The 19,371-nt window shown below is 40.3% G+C and overlaps 1 protein-coding gene across 3 annotated transcripts in view; it reads left to right on the top strand.

The window, feature by feature from the left end:
* Nucleotides 1-19,371, top strand: part of GTF2E1 (general transcription factor IIE subunit 1) — a 49,338-nt gene that overhangs the window by 11,696 nt on the left and 18,271 nt on the right. The window lies entirely within an intron of this gene.

The raw sequence follows: 19,371 nt of genomic DNA, 5'->3' as shown, positions 1-19,371 counted from the left end.
CAGTGGTGTTTTTTACTGTTGCCTCCAAAGAAGTGGTATCAGTAACCTCTGGGTTTAGAGGCAAGTAGCTTGAACACAGCATGATTTTATTGTGCGAAAGTTTGCAATGGAAGCTTGTAGCAAACCTTAGAAGAACTTTCTGATTGAAGAGTTTGTCAATTTGCAGTTTGCCTATTGATGGGAATTGGTGCAGACTGGGTTGTTACAGGCTGAGCAGGCACTTTTGCAAGCGTTTTGTAATCTACAGGAGGGAAAATACTAACGCTGTATGAATGAAGTGTTACTTCGAGCTTTGTGTTCCAGATGGGATGACTGAGAAAGGAAAAAGATTGTTGTTTTCCTGAAAGATCCTAGTATAAGCACTTGATCCTTGCCTTTTACCTGTATCATCATCTGCTGTCTGACTGTACTGTGGTATTTCATCACTCCTGATTCCACATGTTAGCAGTAGCTTGCTGCTGCTGTTGTGATGAAGCCTTATGCAGGTGGAAAACTGCAGCTATTCCCCTGAACAAGATAAGGGGCTGTCTCTTGAGTCAGGGGGTGTACCAGGAAAGAGTTTAACTGAGGAGCAGTAAGAAAAGCCAGCTGTGAGATGCATGATGTGAATAACACTGCTGGACTCGGTCTACTGCCGGGCCTGGGCTGACAGTGGACACATAAGGGAGCACTGGGTCTTCCCGTTTCACCTAGAGATCGGATGCTACGTTAGTCTCTTAAACCTATGGGAAGAATTTTCGTCTCTGTGCTTTTAAATGTAGAAGCTGCAGAAATTTGGGTTCTTTAGGCCAATCCCTTGAATCGCAGATCAATCTAAACAACTCGATACCATCTTGTGGATTGGCTTTTTGGAGAATTAAATCCGCCCACGTGCGTTCAGTGGAGTGCGGGGGAAGGAGGGCAAGAGCTGCATTTCTCACCCGGTAGAGGGCTCTGTCTTTTCTCTCTACAGATGGGCTTGGGTTGATTAATCAATGGAATGTCACAACACTGGAAATTATGTTAATGGGTGTGTGTTTCTGTAGTGTGATTAATTGAATCTGAATGGAGAAGGTCTCTGATGTATCCTATTGTCATACCCTAATCATATTTGTAAATCTAGAGAAGTGTTGGAGTTAACTGTCAAATTCAAGGTCAGTTTGAAAGAAAGAATGTGAGTAGAAACTGCGAAGGGGAGAGTGAGGTGCAAGTGAAGGAGTGGCAGAAATGAGATTCTGCAGTGCATCACACTGGTATTCAGTCCTGGATTTCCTTAGGTAGTCTAAATACCAAATTCTATCAGTATACTCACCAGTGTAGCAAGTGTATTTGATGTTAGAAAGTGTAAGGCTAGATGAAGTAGTTTTTCCACTGTTCTCTTCTACCTTTGCGATACAATTTCTACCCAGTCTTGTGTTTCTTTCACTTCTGTTACTGTGAAGAAAAATATTGATGTTACCAGTACATCGTAATTACAGTTGATCTCTCATGTACATCTATACATTGTGTCCTCACCATAATATTCAGTTAGATAAGGTGCGAACAGTAGTGGAAAGAAAAGGATGGAAGACAAGTGGGTAATGTGAATTGGAAAGATGATGCTTGTTGGGATATTTTTAATTGCAGTTGTAATCACTGAAGTATTTTGTTGCTTTTGGAAATCACAGCAGTTAATTACTTGTCTACTCTTTGTACTCCCACAGTTTGCTCTTGGTTTGGTGAATGATTTTGTGGGGATGTCTTGCTGTTCCTGAAAATGCAGTGTAATGGTAACATACTGTGTATCTGGATGCCTTTCTTATTCTGTGTACTGATAAGAAATTTAATTTAGGAAGAACAAATTGAAGGTGACAATATCAGTTTTATAGAAGGAAAGACAACACCTTGAATATCATTTTAACCCACTTGTTTTACTGTCAGCCTCTCACATGTCCTTTGTGTACTTCCTAACAGAATTGCACGTAACACATTCAGAGACTGGTTTTCTGTACCTGTCACAAGGCACCTAATATCACATTCAGGCAGCCTGTGTGCAGCTGAGCGCTTGTATGATTTGGGCCCTGTTTCTGAGATGAGAAATTTGACTAGTCTTTCATTTTTTTGCTTTGCTACTTTTGCTTTGCTACTTTTACTTTTGCTTTGCTACTTTTGCTACTGCCTTTTCTCCTGAGTGCTCAGCTCCTCACTTCACCCCCAGTGAGCTGCTCAGAACACATCTGTCTTCTCGTCTTCTTTTGAATTGCCACTTCCTCAGCCAAGTTCTATGTTAGCTTCAAAACTTCCTCATCTGATTCAAATTACTTTTGAGCCTGTCCTATCTATTTTGTTAATTTTTTATTATGCTTCCCCTTTTCCCTGCTTTTTGCCTTACCCTTTCTTGGGGAGCTCTTGTGTCCATTTCCTAGTACATCTCTTTTTGTATTCTGTCCTTTCCAGCCATTAGAAAAAAAATAAATCACATGGAGCTATTTATTCTATATATTTACACAATGTAGTCAGTGCTATTTGATCTTTATGCTGTTGATTCTTGTCCTTTAAGTTCAATAATTTTCAGACATTCTGGGTAGCTTTGTCTGCCACGTACTGCCATGTGTGTGCTATATGATGCTACTACTATAACAATTTACAGCTTTTAACCAGCCAAAATGAGGACTTGGCAAGTCTTAATGTAAATAGGCATACCAAAACTTCCCTTGAAAAAGAAAGAATTCAGAACAGTTCTGCTTTGAACAACTTCGTGTTCTGTGAAGTTGTGGGTTTTTGTTATCATTGTTAGCTTTCCAAGTGCATAAAAACCCAACAGTGTGATTTTCCTTGACTCTACAAGCACATTTTGTTTGTCTGTGCTACCACTGAGAGCTTTTGGCAAACACCAGCAGAAGGAAACTGTCCGTGCTCTGCTTAGTTTTTCTATTTCTATTCAGATTCCTGGCAAAATCTCCAAGAGTATTCCTGTCAGCTTCACTCTGCTTCAGCTTGATAAGGCTTGGAGCCACAGGGAAAGGAAAACTGAGAAAAACGTATCAGGATTAACGCATGTTTTCCTCAAAGTAAGAATACTCTGTAGAGTGACTTAAAGGGTACATCTTTAACTGGAACTCATTCCCTGTGGGTTGGGCACCCTGTCTGGAAGGTAACCAGCTGGTCCAACCATGGATCTCTCAGCTTGATGGAGAAACAGGTGAAGGTAGGTTTAGAACCTGTGCTATGCAGAAAATCAGGCCAGAGGACAAGCTGCTGCCTGCAGAATGCTGGCTGGTCACTTCCCTGTATTCTACACTGACCTCTGGCTGGAGTGCTGTGTCTCTTAGATTAAGAAAACCTATCTGATAAATGCATGGCCTGACTTACAGTATTGATGCCTTTTTTTTTTTTTAATCTGCAAAGGGCATTTTATTATTTGAGTGCACAAAGTAATTGCCCTTCAAGTAAAGGTTATCACTTTAACTTCTCTTAGCTTTGCAAATTGAAATAGATAGCAGCAAGAGGATCTCTGTAAAATCTGTGAATATTGCTAAGCCATTTTCCGTGATGAAAGCTGAACTGCAGCATTCCTATCTTTTATTCTAGTAACTTGTTCTTTTGAAACTGCATTCTTGGTAATGCTGTCTGCAAAGAGTGTTACTGTTTTAGACATGGGCATCTCTAAGTCAGATCAAGAGCTCATGGAGAATCCTGTAACTTGTATTGCAGTCTCTCTGCTGCTGGATGCAATTCAAGGGTATAGTATGTTGGCTCAGTTGGTATTTTGGTGTAGCCTTCTTGATTGAAAGAAAAAATACCGATCTACGGTTCCCACTGGGCTTCCTTTGGATTGTCCCTCTGCCCAGTTGTGCTTTTCTGTGCTTAGTGTCTGGCTTAATTTATCCAGAGTAGGACCAACAGAAGAACTCTGTCAGCTCAGAGCTGCTGAGGTTGTGCATATGTGCATGGAGAAGAAATAGTTTACTAAGAAGAGGAAAGGATTCCTCTCTTCCAGTTTATAGTGAATACATATTGAATACATATTAAATCATCTGACGCTTCTGAATGATCAATAATTTGATGTGTGTCTCATCCATTTTTTGAATGTTTAATTTACCTTTTTGAGATAAATTTCTTTGCTTAAAAATGGTGTTACAGTAATTTTAATTTAGTTGAGCTAAAAACGATCTGCACACTGAGATGAATGAGCAATGTGATATTCCTCTAGATAATAGAAAGTTGTTCTTAAGGTGCTGCCTTTTTTTTTTTTTTTAAACATGAAAGGTTACATTTCTCCCCTTCTCTAACTGCAAATCTATCTCAATCAGGAATGGGAAACTGTGGCATGCAATGTAGGTTAATGTTGTTGTGAAATGCCAAAGGAAATTGGGTTGATATTTTAAATTTTCTTGAATTTACTGCCTAAACTATGGCCAAGGAATAAATACATACAGGCAATTCCAGATACACATTGCAGTCTGTGATCAAGTTGCTATTTCACAGCTGAGTTACAGCCCTGCTTTGCCCTTGGAGCACCTTGCATGCCTCATTCTCCACTGATAACCTGCTGTGGCCCCCTGGCAGAGCTTATTGACTTATATCCTGTACAGTGCTCTAGAGAAATGTATTTTAAACTGCTTACTGGGCCCCTGGACTGTCTTTGTATAGCTGTACTTGGTTCTTGGCCAGAAAAAAACCTGGTGTCTATTTGGCTTTCAATTTAAGATCAGAGTAATACAGCTGGGTGTGTTTTCTCCCAAAGTGCTGTCAGGGTACAAGCTGGAGGCTCAAGTGTGTCCATCCTGTACAGATATGTGTCTTTGAGAGCACACTGCAAGTCAGGTATGGAGCTTGAAGAAAGAAAATCTGTCAACCCATGTGCGAGTAAGTGATTCTGCTGCTTGAGGAACAAGCCTTTTTGCAATCTAGAGTTACCAAGGTTTTTTTGCTTGAAAATATGAGATTTGGGGATGCAGAAAGAAGAGAGTGGAAGTGCAGAGATCATGGGATCTCAAGTGCAAGACAAGATGCATTTTAGAAGATAAGTAAACAGTCCAGTGTCCCACCTAACCTTGTGCTCTTCGGAGAGAGGCAACAGTAGCAGGAGGCATGAAACCTGCTTGGTGAAGATTTGCACTTCAAAAGGATTGGCAAGGCTTTTAATTCTCTCTAGTAGGGATGGCCAGGAAGGGCATTTCATCAGAACACAGCATCTTGTCTTCAATGATTAAAAGAAATCTGGGTGTCAGAAGGAAACAGGCAGCTGCTTTGGCAGAACAGGAGGAAGCTTAATAATACAAAACTGTTCTGAAAATGCCAGTCTAAAATTGCATCATGGAAGCATTTTCTCTCTTTGCAGTCAAAATTTGTCTTCCACCTGGGCTGTTTAATAGTTTTATTCTTACTTTCTTGTTTCTTCTTGGAGACTTAACATAAGTTAACACAAGTGGCTAATAATAACCAGGTTCTTTGGTTGTGCTTACAGGTGGAGCTAAGGCAGGCTGTCTTTTCTGGATTCCCTTTGCTGTTAGTCTGAAACAGTATGACCCAGTTTACTGACTTCAGGCTGGGGAAAAGAAACAATCCTACTTCTGAAAACAATCCTGTTGAGAAGTAGATAAATGTGTTTAGTAGTTTTATTGCATGACTGGAGTATATAAGCTCCTAATGACCATGATTATGGGAATACTTGAATACTGTAGTTTTAAGTTGCAAAGAGAAGATTAGCAACTTCTGAATGTAATTCAGTGGAGTTGAAAGAAGAGATACCTTTTTAATTTCCATAATAATTGCACTGAGCTGCTGAAACTGATTAAAAAGGGGTTTGCTTATCTACCCTGAAGCCTAAAAAGCAGTGAGGGACAAGGATGTAACTGGACCATAAAAGACAAAGGATTAGGTCTTTTATGAATCTTCACTCAAGCTGAAATGGAGAGATGGCAGTCTCAGTGGTTCTTCCTGCTTTGTGAACAAGATCACATAAATATATGATTGTTGTTGGGAACAGACCACATCAATTTTAAAAACAAACAAAATCCAACATTCTTTTCCTATGAGAAGACAGTAAGAGCTGTAATTAAATTGGCTGATGTTTATGTCTGTGTAAGAATACTGGTGTTAAAATCTTAAAAATGTCAGAAGCTGATGAAGGAAGAGGCACTAGTTCTCACCTGCTCTATGTGGTGCTCTATCAGCTAAAACTTTGGGTTGATTCTGTGCTTGATTTGATTTCTTTTGCGTTTTAAAAAGTATTTAACTCAAGGAAATCCATGTGTTCTCAAGACACAGTTGAGCTGCTTACTATCACCCAAATATTTTTATGTGATAAATGAACGTCAGGTGGCTAGACTGGAATGTTTTTGCTGAGGATTGAGTTCCTCAGTCCTGCCTGTGGTCCTCCCTCTCGGTCAAGGGTCTTGCCACTGGTAAATGCTTTGGTGATTCATCTTAATCTGCCTGGAGCTGGAAGTTAATGACCCACAAAAGCAGTAACTTGTAAAGCTGACAGGAACTTGCTGCTTTCAGGCAGTGAAGGCTGCTGTGCTTCTCAGCAGTTTAGTATTTGCTTCCAAAATGTGATCCTGGTCGTCATCTGAATCAGTAGTACACATTCAGGAATTGGAGTGTTGAGGAGCTGCCGCCTGGTTTATTCTCAAGACTGCAGTGGTCACAGTCCAGTGCAGGCACCAATAGCTATAGTTGTGGAAGCTACAGAGAAGATGTGACTTGAGTCTGAGCCCATCAGCATGCAGCTTTTAGCTCCTCCTAAGTGTTCCTTGGGTGACTGTGTTGTTTAGATACCACAGCTTAAACAGGGCATGAGCTCCAGAGATCCCCCTTCCATGGCTTTATGACTAATTACTTAGGTTCTCTGTCTTCAAAGTGGGAAATGTATAATGCTTTTTCCTCATGCTTGCTTGATTTGCCTGGTTAGACTGACAATTTTTGAAGCAGAATTTTTTCTATCAAATACTTTTTGCAGGACTCCAATTCTGTGCAACTCTGAGCCTCCGTATCTCACGTGTCTAGGACCGATGCCTCAGAAATACCAATGAGTGTCTGCTGGTCTTCAGCACTGTTCTGAAATTGTATCTTTATACTTAACTAGATGACAAAATTATATAAAAGTGTTTACAAATTTCTGAGGTTCTTCTGTCTTTCACTGCTCTCTTGGATCAAAAGAGACTTTGTTACCTTTGGCAAAAATGAATCCTTTATACCCCGCTTCTCCCTCTTCAGAGCACAGAGTTCTGTCTCAGATTCAAGATCATTGGAGCACTGCTGCTCTTCCACCTACAAAAGAAAGGAATAAGAGCTTGCTCCTCCTAACCCCTTTTTATTTGAATTTTAATATATTAGCTCACTTCTATCAACTGGTGCATTTCTAACAGCAAGATGGCAATTTGCCTTGGAGTTGTGCCAATTCCGCTTGCTCCGATAGAAGCATTTGCAGCACCAAGCATGAGTGCGTGCTTAAGGAGAGGGAAAGCAAATGCAAGTAAACAGCACAGCGGGCCTGCTCTTGAAACTCTCCGTGAAGCCTCAAAGATTTGCAATTAATGTCCATATGTTTGTTTACAATCAGTTTTGAAAGAGCATTAAGACCCTGTAAGCTACTGAATGCTGAAAGACAGGAAATTGGGTTTGGAAATCTGAGGATTAATTTATGTAGTTGTTGTTTGTTTTCTTCTTGGATCTGCCTGCATCGGAATTTGTGCAATAAAAAAATTTTAATATATATTTACTGATTTTTTTTTAATTAAGTCTATTAACTATGTGATATAGTTGCAGGCATAGGCACTCACTTGGATTGTCTGCATCAGTCTTTGGAGGTGCCCCAACATTGCAGAGTCTGAATTGTGGTAGGGGATACTGGTTTTATACCTATTTTGCCAATCCAGAGGTGCCTTTATAAGGCTCACAGCCATCATCTGTAGACAGTGTGGAAAGTAAAGTGCAGGTATAGGTGAATAATGGAAAAAACAATGGAAAAATAGATAGATGGACTTTAGTAACCATCATCTTGTTGACTAATGACAATTTATGTAGTTCATAAAGACAGTTTTTCATTCCAGTTGTGTCTTCTACCAAGGATTTGCCACCTTTTCCAATTTTGTCTCGTTAGTACACTGTGTATGCACATAAGATTCTACATTCAAAATCTTTAGTTGAACGTAAGAAATTAAAGTGAACCAGGACAGACTCTTGAAATGCCCTCTAAGGCTAGCAGTAAGCCATGATTTTTTTTTCTAGAAGTGGTGCTCTCCACCAGGTGTGCAGTCGTTTTGTGATTAATTTATCTGAACTGTTTCTTTAGTTTGCCGATAAGCATCCAGAACAGTTTTGAAGATCCTCTCTTCTCCCAACCAAAATGGATTGCTTCCCATTTTTCTCATTATCCTTTAGGTTCTCTAAAACTTAAAATTTGGCTCATTTTTTTTTCTCTAATAACTCATACTCCTTCTCAATTCCCCCCTTATGAGTAAATTCTCTTCCATGCTTTAGCCTCCACAAATGTCCAGTTTTCTGGGATGTGTTATGGAGTATAATCCCTAAAAAAATGGGCTGAGTCTCAGCTGTCTTCCACCCTTCCTCAGTCCTGAATTCTAGTCACTGGACTCACTGCCATCATAGTTGTTCTTTTTCACTGCATTAACTCAAGGTAAATGCTGTTCCTCACTGAGCTGCAAGAGATTAGATAATGTCCTTGGAAGTAGGAAGGAGGAGAAAAGGCCATCTGCAGCTGTCTCCTAAGTGGGATTCATGCAAAACAACTGATCGAGGTGAGAGGAATAGTAAGAAAATATTTTTTGTAACATCAATAAAAATCGTCTAAACTGGTTTATCTCATTCTTATTTCTGTTTTTCTGTATGTTTTGTAATGTGTATAGCATATTATTATGGTACTGCATATATAATTCATAAGTAAATATTCTTATAGTTTGCTCAAAAATTTTTTTACTGATGGGGTATGCAATCAAAAAAGTGATCTGGAACTACAAATTTCCTCTTTTCCCTTCCAAAGACAACTTCCAGTTCCTTGCCCAGTGTCAGGGTCTTTTTTCTGAAAGTTTTTTTAATCCAGAGCATTCTGATTTTGTTATTTGAGGGTTAAATCAGACTTTGGGTTTGTTTATCAATTTGAAAGGCAGTGTTTTGTGCTCTTTAGAAGACTTGCATGGATTTTAATAAAGTACCTTGATCTCTTGCTGACTGCTTTTGTCAAAAATCTGAATGTTTCTTCCTGCTTCCACTGGAATCGTTTGTCTGGCTTTCCTTGACCCTGAAGTAAACTCTTTTTAAGTACTGAGTATATGGTTGTGAAATCAAGATTTCTCTGGCATCTTTAACCTCTGTCACGTGCTTCTGTGCATCCCTTTGGACTTGTATCAGATAAAAAGGATTGCTGTGACTTTTACATGATGAACTAGCTGAAGGGTAGTCCTTGGAGCACACAGAAGAGGATGCCACCGACTTTGTAGTGCTGTTCTTCATCTTCTGCCCACGGAGAATTGAGAGTATTCCAGTTCAGGATTGCAGTGGTAATAAGTGAATGCTTTTGTGCCTGCTTCCTGTTTAAAAGCTCTTCTCTTCTTAGCTCTGCAGGTTCCAGCAGAGCAAGGTTATGTGGTTTGAGGTTTAGCCTTTGTTTTTATTCTCTGTTCACCTTACTTTGTCATAGCTCTAAGGCAGAACATCCCTGTGTGTTCAAATGGAACCAGAACAAATTGCTTCATTCCTCAGGTTGTTGTGAGTGAGGCAAAATTATTTTGGAAATATTTAGGAAAGTGGGAGCTTTTTGTTAAAAGCCAGCAAAAGTGATAGGATCTTGGATTGCATAAATAAGGAAAGATCTGTGTGGGAAGATAATTTTTTGATGGAAACTTGTTCTGCAAAAAAGTATGTTTAATATAGGAACAGAGAAGTACTCAGAATACTGTTTGTTAGATTTTTCAAAAATGTCTACATTCAAAAATTTATTCAGGATGCAAGGCAGAGTAAGAAGTTTATTGACATCAGACTCTAGAAGTTACTGCAGTGATGAACATGAAATATCTTAACAGGGCTTTCTGGCTTTGGTTGAAGAAGAGTGAAAAACTGATACTAAAATAATCAGAAAATTAGCATTGTTAAGGTAGATTTGCAACTTTATTTCTTCTGTATATAAGCACCTGACACAATCTGCATATGCCCTTTCTTCTCAGAAGAAATGCAATGTATTGTTTTTCTGCAGATGAGTTTTCTGCCTTGTATGCTGTGTCAGATAGTGCATGCTTGCACTAAGCTGCATTTTCATATATAATGCTAAAATATGTTGCCATATTGGCAGCTAAATTAATTTATTAAAAAGAACTAGTAATTGTGTCAGTAATGTTCTTCTCTGATGGCAATAACTGACAGTGTTAACAGTGAGGTCTTGTGAAAGTATATATAAATGTAAATAAGTTGCATGTGTAGGTGTTTGATGTGTTCCTAATTGGAAATAACTTGGTGACAAACCCAGAAAGAGACTCTGAGTTCAGACTTCTAAATTATCATCCTCAGAGAAAACCTTATGGCTGGGATATTGTTATTTTCTTTCTGATGCCACTGTCTGAAACTGTAGAACCTTTCATCTACCTGTGCTGCAAAATATGATATGTAGAGTGGCACTATTCATTAGTTAATTCTGCTAAAATAAAAGTAAAATGCAGCTCAGGAAACTGATGCAGATAACTCTTGTATTTTTTTGAAGACTTTGGAAGGAAGCCAAAATTAGCATCAACAATGGTTTTGTTTAAAAAAAAAAAGTATTTGCAGAACATTAGAAAATGTTCCAGTAATACAACTCAATAAATGGGAGAGAGGGAAAGAGAGAGTCTTCCCCAAGCATGGGCACTGACACTAGACAAGGTATTAATCTTTCCTAGTTTTAGGTATTTACAGACCAGATGTGGACACTTGAGGCAGAAGAAAACTGCCAGTGAAGCATCTTTCTCTGCTGCCAGTGAAGGGAGCCTTGCAGACTGGTAGGCCCTATGTTCTTGTCTGGTTTTAAGTGTCTTAAGTTCAGTGGAAGTTCTTTCTACCTGTCATGTGCACCATAGTGATGCCTTAGGTTTTAACTTTTCTATTTTTCAAATCCTGTACTGCCTAGTGAGTAACTCCGAAGTTTTGTGTGGCCTGTTAACTGCTGTTCTCTCATGCTGGTTAGATGTAACAAAGCCTCTATAGGTTTGCTTTCTAAGGACACCTCGGTTGTCCCAGGCCCAAAATGTGTAAACTAAAAGCCTCTGAAGAGGAGGGGCAAACTTGGGGTAATTACATCATTAACTGAAGTTATAATTGGAGAATTAACCCTGATATTCAAACGGACCAAACTTATAAAAGTATGAAGAACCCGTGACCCAGGGCCCATCGTGGGTGTAGCCTTTTGACTGCCCAGGGTGTACCTTTGAAGGCCCTTCAGACAAATACCTCCTTTTATTCTCTTATTCTTGTCTAGCCTCTTTTTTTAGGTAGCCACCTCACGGCATCAATAGGAATGCCGGTTTCATTCTGTCACTCTGGAAGACCTATTAAACTGGCACGAACTAAAGCTAACCTCACATATGGTCTGATGTTTACTAAACTTTTGTGTAGAACAGTCCAATCCAGGAGAGACATTGAGCTGTCTTACAAAAATAACAGGGTTTAGTTTTCATCAAGAAAATATTCATTAATAAAACTTTTTGTTTGTGAAAGCAAACTCTATCACTTAGGATAGTTTTTGTGCTAGTCATTATTATTTGGCTGTGCTTTATATTTTGATTTGCTAAAACCATGAATAGCAAACAGATCACAATTATCTTGGCTCAGATTCTGTACAGTGTTTCAAGTATGAAGGCAAAATGTGTACTTTTTTGTCTTGACCCCTGAAACTGCTTTAAAGTGCAAAGGATCAAGCATGTCACTGGTTTGGGTTTTTCAGTCGTGACTGCTTAAATGAATTCAAGTTGGATTAAGCTCCCTTCCAGCCCACTTTGAAATCAGCAAGTTCACTCTATTCAGTCTCCCAAAGGGTGGGGGTGTGCCTCACAGCATACCTGGTAAGGGAGTGTGCTAGGAGCAGGAGAAAAAAAGTGTGAGGATCAAGAATTTGTCATAGGAATCAACCTGCAATTTTTTACTCTTCTTTCAGCCTGCATGTGTTGGAGACTGGGAAAACAGGACAAGAACATCAAGAGATGTTCAGTGCCAAGTCAGACATAAAATAACATGTTAAAGTAAAACACACAGCTGGGACTTTCACTTGAACAGGTTAGCAGATGGTCTATTAGTCCATGTGTAAGGCACTGGTGCAAGTGTTTGCTACAGTCCCAGGAAGAAAGGCATTCAGGCTCTGTGGGGCCTTGATTAAAATATCAGTTATTGGAGCTAACAAGAGGGCAAGGGAGAATGGATAATCATACGGACCTCCAGAGGGCTGTGCTTTCTGTTGCCTTTCAATTACTGTGACCCTGGCTCACTGTCTTCCAGAATAAACAGTGGAACAATATAGTCTAAAACTGGCAATCTGTTGATTAAAATGTACAGAAGAAAGCCTGAAACAAGAGATACGGCATTTGTGAACCAGAATGATGGTGCAGAATCAAATTTTCCAAGGAAAGATGTTGTTAACAATTCTATTTATTAAACAGTCCTCGGTGGTGGGAGGGAAGGGAAGTGCTTTTTGAATTTTTTGTACTTGGTTGTCAATTTTATGTTTGTGGCTTTAAAAACATTGTGTGTTTCTGCTTTGAAAAGTAGATACAAAATAGAGAATGAGTATACAGTAAAAGTATCTGCATTTCAGAATATGCTGAAGGTTATTTTCAGATACAGTGCAGGGCTAGAAGAGATAGCCTTATCATCATCCTATTCTGAGGCAGGGTAAATTTAACCTCCATGGCTAGCATATTCTAGGCTTCTTATCCTCAGTTTTTCATAATACCCTAACCTATAAAGGGGTTTTTTACCCCGAATCAAAGCTGTGAGTAATCTCTTTATGTATGTGTGAAATTAAAGAACAGTTTGTCACTGTTTTCATTACTGTAATACCCAAAATTTGCTGTTCCCTACCACCACCTTCTTAAAACTAAACAAGTCTGTCTTTCCAATTTTTCCCTAATGAAACATATGTTAAGCTGTGTCATTTTGTTCATTTGGAATTTTTACAGTTGGTCCCTTGCTTCGAGTATGGAATCTGAAGCTGCACCTGGTTTATCAGGAGGAGATATTCATAGGGAAGAATAAAGCAGGGTAACATACTGTGGAGAGTAACAGTCATAGTCATGCACAGCATGGTTATTAATATACATAGCAGCCAGATTTTCTCTTACTTTCCTTATGGCACAGCAAGTTTGGTTTTGGCTTTGTCCTCTGTTATAAACCTGAGGTTCTTCGCAGTGTGCTGCCAAAACAATTACCCCCCATTCTGGTCATCCCCCTTCCCTTTTTTTATTTTTTGTCTTTTTTCTCTCTCTCTTTTTTTTCCCCCCTAACTCAAGTGCTATATTTTCTACTCATCGTTACTGAATTTCGTTATATTTATTCCAACCGTTTCTCCATTTGGAATGGCAATCCTGTCTCCTAAAGCATTTCTAAGCCCTACCATTTAAATTGTGAGCTAAATTCACAAAATTTAGTTATCTGACACTCACTAGAAAATACTAACTGTGGTCAGGGCCTCACTTCATTGCCACCTGATGAGAAATTACTGATGCCTACTCACTGAGAATATTGAGAATATTTTTCAGTTGTGCATCCTCCATTATCAGTCCACCTGTAGACTTTCTCCCTGGTGAGGATGTTTTTCAGAACAGTCCAGCATCAGATTGCATCACATCTAATGCCTGTTCTTCAGCGTCTGTAACTATGAGATCTCCAGGAAGACTAAGTCAGGATATTCACAGTGGTGCCAGGTGCGAGGACAAGAAGTGATGGGTACAAAGCAAAACAAGAGGGTCCAAACCAATACATGACCTTTTCACTTGGAGCAAGACTTCCCACAGATGTTGTGCAGCCTCCACCCTAGGGAGGTTTCAAGACATGACTAGATAGAGTCATGAGCAGTCAGGTCTGATTGCCCTCATTTGTGCAAGAGGCTGCACTGGAGATATGCTAAGGTCCATCTATGTTTCTGTTCTTTCTGAGGTCTGATCTTTTTACTCTTTGTGTTTGTCCTTCTGAGATTCTGACAGTTCTTCACATCCCAGAGCCTGCTTTCAACAGTTTCCTGTTTTCTTCTATGGGGGAATCATCATCAGATCTTGCTGCTGGTATATCAGAGATGTGAAACTTTTTTTACCAGCTGTACAGAGCTTTAGGTTCCACCTGATTTCCTTCTTTTCTCTATTACAACATGATACCAGTTCCCACATATGATGTTGTCGACGGGCAGTTTGTTGGTGACAGCAGCACTTGTGAGCAGTGACACAGCCATGGTGACCCTGTAATTGCCACCTCCTGGTCCCTGCTGCTGAGGTGGCATGAAGGCAGTGAGCAGGGCCATGCAGTTACAAAATGAACCTCCTCACTGCCCTGTGCCTTCATCAAGCCTGTGCTCATGTCTTTCTCCCACCCCCCAGCTACCTTCTGGAGATTGAACGTCTTGGTGCTCCTTCTCAAAGGGAGTTAATGAATGGAGTCTGTGCTACTCCAGAGATGCCATACATTGAGACTAACTGGCACAGCAGCACAGCTCACTTGGAACAGTGTCTGTCCGTCAATGCTGCCTAGTTTTGACTTTCAGAAGTGAACTGATCAAAAAAGCTCTTACATTGAAATTTTGGGTGGACCTCAGAAAAAGCAGGCATGCATATTCCCATCAGTAACTAGTCCACATCCACCACTTTCCCCTAGTTCTCCTACCACCTTGGTCCAGTTCATTTAACCTCATCAAACTTGCCCATGGAACTGAAAAACCAGCACGCATTCCCTGTCTGCTGGAGGAGAACAGGAGTTGCCAGCCCCTCTGGTGCAGAAGCCCTTTTTCCTTCCTGGGATGCTGCATTTTTCCATCTGTTTACCATCCACTGTGATGCTCAGGGGTGTGTGACTGGACGTTCCCCCCTTGGCCCCTGACACCACCTCCCAGCACAGGACTTCCAGGGGAAGGCTGCCCTTCCTGCCGTACTCTCTGCTCTGGAGGGAGCAGGGACTGGTTAAAAATAAATTTGGGAGCAGATGGTGAGGCAGATTATTGTTCATCCTAGGGTGATGATGATGATGTGCCAGCTAACTGCTGGTTGTCTATCAGAATTAATCAGGAGCTGTTGTGGCACATGATCAGTGGAGCCACTGCTCCCCCTGGGAAAAGGGAAGGAATAGCAGAGAAACAGCTCTGTAAAATAAATTGTTGGAAAAGCACTTGTTTTGAAGATCCAAAAAGTTTCTGATTGAGACAAGACGAATAAGAAAAAGAGGAATGTTTTTAGGAATTGGGGTTTTTTTATGTACTAACACTTTTATCTATCTGCAGGCGTGCTTTGCTTCTGAAAAGTAACTGGGAAAACTTGGTCACCTTCTTCTTGCATTTGTTTCACTAGAATTGCAGATGATCTGAATAAAAAGATTTCAGGGATTTGTAGGATCTTTACAAGCACTATCTATATTGATAGTAGGAAACATTATCCGGGAATGCACCTGTTATGGATTTGTGATCAGTGTCAGAGGAAAGGATTTGACACTTGCTGTGCTCAAAACACTGCACAAATGTTAAATCTCTACACTCGCAAAACAGACAAGGCAAAAGCTGACTCAACCCACTGAGCTGAAAGGCAGTATCAGTTCTGATGCTTTAGCAATCTGAAGGGTAGTTTATCCATGTTACCTTTGTAATTTCCTTCTTTTTCACTAAAGAGGTTAATGGAATGATTTAAAAATTAGCAATGATGGATCAAATTAAGAAATAAAACAGGCAGTATATTTTTGGTTATTGTTTTTTAATGAAAAATAAGGGTAATTTTTTATCAGTCAACTTGGGTAACGTGTCAGTCTGTTTTGTTAAGCCACTAACATGCGTTTAAATGAAATTTTTTATTTTGTGTATTCAGCTTCTGTTGTCCAGGCTATCTATCATGGCATCTCCTTCAGAGTCCACCCAAGCTGATGTCCAAAGATACGTTTTGCTGGGGTGTAATTTGTGGAAAACTTGTGCTTTGTTTTGCAAGGTGATAGATTAAATACTTTTTATCTAAGACTGTCGGGTCTGTACAGTCTATCTTAAGCAACACATTCTCCACAAATATACGAATGAAATTTGCTATTTCTTCGCATTTTTAATCTGTTCTTCTTTTATATTTTCTATTAAGAACATAGTGCTGTTTTAGGTTGTAACAATCTGAGGGCTCTGTCTGTAACAGGAAGTGGAAGTCAAGGCAAGGCTGAATTAAACTGCTTAAGCTTTTATTTTTCAGGTGGTCTAATTTGATGTGTTAGAAATAAGATAGAATGGCATAGAGAGAGGTGGTGCCTCTGTACTCAAAATTTGCAGGTGGCAGGGAGGCTTTCTGTTGCTTTGGCTGGCATTACCATGAGCTGCATCAGTCTCTGACAGCTCCATGGGTATCGAGATGGCAGATTGCTGGGGGCTTATCTGCAACAGCAGTAACCCATCGATCAGGAACCCCATTAAAGTATTCCTGTTACTAGCAAGTCCTTTTCTCTTGCTTGGTGTAGAAAATGATGAGAATTAAAATTTTTTACTGGATTATTTCTTGTGTGTAGGTCAGACTGAACTGGAAAACTAGTCTCACTGGCTTTGTTTCTGATCAATTCTCCTGTGTGCTGCTGCAGGAAGGTCAGGCTCTTACTATTTGGCATCTCTAACATCTCATCTTCTCTAACAAAGAACATTTCATGACCTAAAATGTTCTTCATTACTTATTTCTTTTACTAAGTGAAATAATCTCTGGAAACAGTTTATTTCATTGCCCTTGCCCTTCCAAACTGCTGCTTTTGGTATGCATGTTGCTGGAGTGAGAGGGTGGTTTAAAGGAAGTTGTGTGCACATGGGATGGCTTGCTCTTTAAATCTTTTTAAGTGCTTGGATGCTGGTAAGGTGAGGTTTTGTGCAAACCCTGCGGTGCGGAGGCGCCTGGCTCCATGGGTGAGCATTACTCAGTTTTACCATGAAACCCGTGATGAGAGACTGCAGTACAGAAGGCAAAAATTGCCCTTAGCTGTAGAGATATTTCTCCTCCAAGAAGAGCAGTAATTGAAAACAGCACCTCCTCTCCAAGCAGGTAGTAGAGGTGAGAGTGTTGGGAATTTGGTCTTTGAAGGGTTGTTAGCAGAAATCCTGTTTATTAACACAAACCTTGGCACTTGTGACTGTTTCACCAGTCCATGCTGTTGTTTTAGTCCCTCTCACCTGTGTAGGTCCATGTGGTTCCCATTGCACAGGTCAAAAGAGAAGGGATAGATAAGGTCATTCTCAGGGAATGTAAAAAATACACCTCCTCTATTCCTTCTTTCCCTGAGGCAGTGTGGGAGAGAGGTACCCAGACCTCAGTGTGGGCTTCACAAGAGATCCTGCCCAGTATCACGGGCCAGCATTTGAGCAGCCTCAACAATTTCTCCTGCATGTTTCACCTCGTGCTCTGTTATTCCCTCCTAGTTTATTTTTTCAACATTTTTGTAGTCCTACTCTGTGTTAGTTTCCCTTTATGTTTCAGGTTCCCTCCTGGCATCTGTGCAATTCTTTCACTTAGAAACTGCCAACTTATTTCTGTCCATGGCAATTCTGGCACCGTCCTGCAGTTTGGAGCTCAGCTCACTCCTGAGGAGCCTCTCTTTCCATTTATTCTCCCTTCTATTTAATGAGAAAATGGGGTCCTCCCTGCCAGCCTCTGGGAAGCACTGCCCAAGCTTTCAGGGCTGCTCCCATTACTCTAATGGCTTTGCGTGGACAGAGGGAGGAAGGGCAGTTAAGCACTAAGTGCTGTCTTTGGAAGAAGCTTTTCCATCACACTTCTTTGGATTTCTCTTCACTCTCTTCTGCCAGCTCTGGCCTGAGTCCCGGGTTATGTGCAGAGGGTCCTGCAGGTGGGAGCTGGCTGGGCTGTAATCCTTCCCCAGCCAAGAGAGGTGGAGCAGTATACTGGAACTGGTTTCATGTGGCTTGTAGTTTTCACAAGGAACAAGGGAAAGGTATTTCCTTTGAGAGTAAAGAAGAAAGAACTTCTGCACAAAGGAGTTTCTAAAAGGCATAACATTAAGGAGAAAAGAGAACAGTGGATGGCATGACTATTCAGAAGACAGTCTGAAGGAACAAAAAAGAATTCATGGATATTTCTGTTTCCTTGATGGCAGGTAAGAAGTGAGGCTTCATGTGCTAAAATGTGAGAAATACTGAAACGATCAATAGATTGATAAAAATACTGTGTAAGGCAGCATTTAAAAGGTGGCACTTCCAGGCAAAGGGTATGTGCAGAAGTTTCTTAAGGGGATCTGTTACCTTATGTATGGCTGAGAATCCAAGTTAGTTGAGTAGAAAATGCTACCTTGCATCATCCTTCAAATTCCCAGCAGAAAGTCAGCTGAAAAGCAGCACTCATCACATACTGTTGTATATTTTTGCAGTGCTGGGGCACCTTCAAAAGCTGACAGCTAGGAGCATAATACCTTACACCAGTAAATAGTTGGTGAATATTGCCCATAAATTCTTTCAGACCTTCAGGAAGGAGGGTAGTGTGATACCTGTTCTGATAATAGCCTGTCTTTATTCTTACGTAGCAAACATCACAGAAACTTACTTTGTTTGTTGTGAAGGGCCTCCAAAACCTCTTGGAAAACAAAAAGTGAAAAGTGGACGTAAGAGCAGCTTGTCCTCTTGGTGTTGGCCCATTCCATTATGTGATGCTGTTGAAAATAAGGCTGGAAACAACATGCTGGCTTGGAGCTCCTGCCTTAATTCCTCTCTCTTGCTATTTCCAGCTGCTGCCATCCCAAGCACTGGTATGGAAATGCACGCTTCTGATACTGGCCCCGTTAGCCTTTCAAATACTGTCTTGGGACCATGGTTTAAGGATTTTGTTCTTGCTCTTTGTTCTTAAATAGATTTCTGGTGTGTACATGAGCAGATTTGCATGAAATGCAGAGTCTCAGCATCTATTGTGTGTTCCCTTGGGTACCCTTCTTTTTAACTGGAGTTTATTATAATGAGGAGAAAATGACATTTTACATTTTTTTTATTAATCTGTATTGTTCTCTGTTGGTGGCCCTGGTGGTTTTTGCAGGAGATTTTTCTTGCTACACATTAACTCTGATTCTGAATTCTCTGAGGAGAATTTGAAAGTAAAGGATTTAAGTTGTTGCCATTTCTGAGCAATGGAATTTGAAGCCCTTTTGGACTGTAAGTAGTATAGTAGTGCCAGAGTTCTGAATCTCACTCCTCAGGGAATGTGTTGTATGATACTAAAGGGT

The sequence above is a fragment of the Corvus cornix genome, chromosome 1, assembly GCF_000738735.6.
Source record: "Corvus cornix cornix isolate S_Up_H32 chromosome 1, ASM73873v5, whole genome shotgun sequence".
NCBI classification, from domain to species: Eukaryota; Metazoa; Chordata; class Aves; order Passeriformes; family Corvidae; genus Corvus; species Corvus cornix.
This window is presented reverse-complemented; position numbering and strand designations above follow the sequence as displayed.